This window comes from Puccinia triticina, chromosome 17A, assembly GCF_026914185.1.
Source record: "Puccinia triticina chromosome 17A, complete sequence".
NCBI lineage: Eukaryota > Fungi > Basidiomycota > Pucciniomycetes > Pucciniales > Pucciniaceae > Puccinia > Puccinia triticina.
Window position 1 is genome coordinate 773,593 of NC_070574.1, and position 5,531 is coordinate 779,123.

Below are 5,531 nucleotides of genomic sequence, written 5' to 3' on the forward strand. Positions count from 1 at the left end.
TGAATAAAAATAAGTAGAAGAACATTTTAAGTATGTAGATGATGAGATATGATAGATAGGAACAAAGAGTGCATACCTGCACGTTGAACAAGCAGAGCAAGGATTTTAGATTTATTGTGAAGGACACGCAAAGAGGGATTTAGATCTGAGTGAGAACATGAATATTGATAAAGAAGATAAGAAAGAGAACGAAAATCAGTCTTGAGTCGGGTTGTTTTTGATTGGGTTGAACTTTGGCTTACCAGTCTCTTTTCTTCACTTGAGTGTTTTAATTGAGCGTGTGAAGAAAAAAGACTGGTAAGTTGTCGAGACTTGCGGTTGTTTTGTAGGTGCGGCGAATGATTAGGGTTAGGTTTTAAGACTTGATGCGAGTTAGAATTGCATATGCCTCATTCTTCCGGCTGCGTGTTTCAAATACGCAGTCGCGGGCGGTTTAGCATACTCTAACAAAAGCAAATGATTCCTTTACGTGATCCAGTGTTCATGCATAGATCAAAGGGATCTAAGAGCCTGATGGCATCTGCTGAGATTATGGCGGCAAGAAAAAATATGGCTGCAGAGGACAACAGCATTATGGATCTGATGACTTTTTTTCTAAAAATGAACGATTCTAGAAGATCGAAGGACGACGCAGTCTCGAGAAAGGATCAATCATGGGCTTGTGATAAGTCAAGTTTGGATGTTGAGCAAGTCGTCAATAATGGGTTACTGGCGACAAAGATGGGAGGATGTGGGAAATTTTCAACTGAAGACGCTCAAGAGCGGGGATTTTATGATCGCGCGCAGCATCCTGGTTGGATAGTCCGTTCGGCTATAAGGGCGAATAGGAGACACTGGCCATGAGCACACCGGCCACCTAGAGACCGGTGCTGATTGACAATTCAGGGGCCAACAGAGCAACACCTGCTCTGGAGCGGGCGACCGAAAGTTGCTCGTTAACGAGGATGGAGGGGCTCGAAGGCTTGGTTGTTTACTATTTTTCTACTGGTATCCGAGTGGGAGGGTGGTGAACGAGGGTTCGTTGAGGGAGCTCCTTACTGGAGTCCCCCGGCCAACAACTCGCCTCGACGACTGCGACCGAGGACGACCATCAGCACAGGAGGCCGAGGACAGCGACGGAGAGGGACGACGGCCAAAGACGACTTCCAAGTTCCACGAGCTTACCAGCCAGGCGATCCAGGCCAAACGGCTTTGCAGACTCACCAAGCACGCCCAGATACCACTCAGCTCGATCGAATGGCTCACCATCCAACAGCCCTGTCAGGATTCAGGCCCGGGCCCGAACAACTCCACCGCTTCGGCTGAGTCACCGGACCCTGCGGCAAGCACCACTGCCTCGACAGCAACCTCAAACTTCATTCTCAACGCCATCACTGGCCGTAAGTTTTTCCCTTATCCACTGCCCAAAGCAGTACAACTGGCTCACGGAAAAACTAACCATGTCCCTGAAATACCGTCCCTTACAGACGACGAATACTTGGATCATGAGCTCAACCAAACCAGTCAAGCCCACGGCCTAACCCTGCCATCTCCTAGCAACCAGACCGGTCAAGAACCAGGCGCTGTTGCCCAGGACTAATCAAGCCCTGTGATTCCATACCAGGCCAACCTATGTACGTTGGTTACAGAAGTCATACCTGTCACCCGCATGGCTATATAAACTGATGCCCTTCTCACTGTCAGGCCTGATCCTCAGTGTATCCTCCTTCTAGCCTTACACCACTCCAGCTCGAACTCTTTCCATCTTCCTCGAACCTGCTATCCACAGCCTTATCCGAACCCGCTATCCACAGTTTCTTCTCCCCCTTTTTACCTTAGCTCGAACTCTTCTTTCTTTGTTATCATCGACAGCTTGCGACGACCTCGTACCGCACTCTTGTTCTTCTCGTGTTACTTTTCTTGTATTTTCTTATTGCTCTTATTCTCCTTGTCCTACCACTGCCCTTAAGGTACTTTCACCTCCTGTTTTTTTCTTCTTCATTTTCTCTCCTCTCCCTCATGAAGATCACCATGAGCTGACATAAGATGAAATGAAACCTTAAGTCTTCCAATTCTCACAGATTTACAGTCTTGACGTCTTCGATCAAACTAAAACAGGACGTTCAGGAAACCGACTAAAAGGGCAGCGACGAAATGGCAACAGGCGTAGCAACCAAAGAAGAACTTGCGTGTTTGCTCACTCTCGAAGGCGAAAGCAACTATGCCCTCTGGCGCTTAAGGATGCGAACCTTCATGAAAAATAAGGACCTTTGGGGCGCCATCAGCACAGATCCCGGACCCAATCCAAACCGCGCCTTAAAAAAGCAACTGAACGAGACCGCGGGAGTAATCAGCATGAAGATATCCGATTGATTGTATCCAAGCCTTGTTACTGAAGATATCGAGGATAACGGATTCCTCTTATGGTCAAAAATCACTGAACAATACTCTTGGTACACGGCTCATCGATACAACAGGTGCCTCAATGCCTGGCAAAACCTCAAGTACGAAGGTCACATGATGGACTTCCTCAACGGTATTGAGAAATGTCTCACAAACTTTGCAGCAATTGGCGAGGCTCGTACTAGCAGAGATGTATGCGGAGTCATCGTGGCCAAACTTGGTACCGCTTGGCGAGCACTCACGGACTCTTTTCTTCTGCATCCTGATCTCATGCGCAACCACGATCTTCTCATGGGCAGGCTTCGGGATATTGCTGAGGAAGAGGAACCAGCAAAAAGGAAAACTCAATCCGAGAAAACTGTCACCGCCTTAAACGCTAGAACCAGACCTCCACCCGGTTGCAGAAATGGCAGGCACAATCCGGAAGCCGCGCACTCGGAAGAAAATTGCTGGGCTCTACATCCTGAGAAACGACCAGTCCGAAAACCTCGCGTTAATCCTTCCCAGCACAACACAACGGTGGCAGATGAATCCTCCTCTTCTGCTCAGCCCTCCAAGTTCGAACGGCCTGCATTCGCCAATGTCTCCACTGCGACGCTCTTCTCTGCGACTCCGACAAGCTTACCCGCCATGCTTGACTCAGGCGCCTCTCATCACATGTTCAATAGTCTGACCTTCTTTGTGGACACCACCCCGTGCAACATTCCCATCAGCACTGGCAGAAACTCCACTGATCTCTTAGCCACTCGCAATGGGACGGTCAGTATCATGGACTCAAAAGGGAAAATCGTCACTCTCAAAGACTGCCTGTTTGTCCCTGGACTCACTCGAAACCTCTTATCCATGGGCCGATTCCTCCACCGATCCGTCAACATCACCAGAATAGATGAATCCTGCACGGTCACCATTGATGATTCCACGACATTCGACTGTCTCCTTCGCAACGACATTCTTGAGCTTCAAACTAGCATAGGTCCAATTCCCCCGTCGACCAATGCGCTTCTCACTAGAACGCACTCTGGACAAACCACTCCCTTCCAAACCTGGCACGCACGTTTAGGACATGCGAGTCTGGCCAGAATCAAGGAGGCAGTATCAGACTCCGGCTTGGTGAACAATGCATGCTGCGACACATGTATGAAAGGAAAAATCTGCCGGACGTCTTTCAAAAGCAGTTTTGACAGCACTTCTCACCCGCTCGAGGTCGTGCATGGGGATCTGGTTGGGCCCATAACTCCGGCGACCAACGCCGGGTCTCGTTATTTTCTTACTCTTGTCGATCAACATACGGGCTACATCAGCATCACCCTCCTCAAGCGCAAGTCCAATGCAGCCGCCGCGATCAAAGATTTCACTTGTTTCTTCGAACGGCAAACAGGGAAAATTGTCAAGAAATTCGTCACTGATGGTGGTGGCGAATTTTGCAATTGACTTCTCTCTGATTCTCTCAAGGCAAGCGGTATTCAGCACAACGTTTTGCCCCCTTACACGCCACAACACAACGGGGTAGCGGAACGTGCGAATAAGACAATTATCAACATGACCAGATGTCTCATGATCCAGTCCAGCTTGGCCAAAGAATGGTGGGGCGAAGCGGCCCTCACGGCCATGGCCACCACAAATTGCCTTCTGTCTCTTAGCAAAAGCAAACTCAGCCCGCTGGAACAACTGTTTGGCAGGAAACCCAACATGAAGTTCTTCAAACCGTTTGGATGCAAGACATGGGTCGTCAAACCAAACCAACTCCGCACTTCCAAGTTTGATCCAATCTCTTGGGACGGCATTCTCCTTGGATATGCCAACGACTACTCCGCCTACAGAGTGGTCAGGATCGATGATAAGAAGGTCATTGAGACTAAGCATGCGTACTTCGACGAATCTCAGTTTCCCTCCCTCTCGGCACTTCATCCCAGCATCGATGTCTTTCCCAACGACCCTCTCCCGGACTTCTCTGGAACCCCCGTTCTTCCTCACATCACCAATGACACCGACATTGATGAGCATCCTGTGACCACTGATCACCAGAGCACCTCTCGCTCCGATGTAGACGATGACTCGTCTTCAAGTGAGGATGATCAAGGCGAGCCCATGGACCTCAACATGGAAGACGAGCAAGCCATCTTACCTACTCCCGCACGTCGTCTGATTCTCAGGCTCGGTCCGCATCCAACCCGTATCAGCAGTGATATTGACAGTAGCAACATTGTCCGTCATCCGCGCCGTGCCGCCGCCTCGTACTCCACTCTCACTGTTGAACCCAGCAACCACTTTCAAGCAATGCGATGCAATGAGCAGGAGCAGTGGAGGGAGGCTGAGGCTAGAGAAATTCGGAACATGCGGGATCACAACGTCTGGATTGAAACACCTCGCCTTCCCTCGCACTCCACCATCCCCTCCACATGGGCCTACAAAAAGAAGTTGGGGGCAGACAATCAGGTTACTGAGTACAAAGCCCGTATCTGTGCTCAAGGCTTTTGACAGACGTATGGCCTCAATTTTGACATGAAGTACGCTCCGACCGGGAAACCTGCCTCTCTCCGCATCCTCCTTTCACACGCCATAACGCACGGCCTGAAAATTCACCAACTAGACGTTAAAAGTGCCTTCCTCACGTGTGATCTCGAGGAAACGGTGTACATGCTCCCTCCTCCTGGGTACAAGACTGGCGAGAACATTGTCCTTCATCTAAAAAAGGCAATCTATGGCCTTAAGCAAGCATCTCTCGCTTGGTACAAACGCCTTAGCTCTTTCCTTTCCTCCATCGGCTTCTCTGTTTCGGTAGCGGACCCCTGCGTTTTCTGGCGGATGCTCCCCTCTCCTCTCTGGATTTTCGCTCACGTAGACGATTTGATCATCGTTGGCTCAGATCCAGACACTTTTCGACAAGAAATGTCAGCAGAGTTCTCCATCAAGTACCTTGGTGAAGACTTGTTCCTTCTTGGTATGAAACTCAATAGGGTTAACTCCGGTTTTGTGCTCCATCAGTCACAGTACATCGAACGGAAGCTCGTCGAGTTCAACATCACTTCCCTTCCTGATGCTTCTTGTCCCCTCAACCCACGTATTCACCTTGCTAAAGCCACTCAAGCGGACATTTCCCTTCTCACGCCCATGAACATCAATTATCGCGCGCTGATTGGATCCCTGAA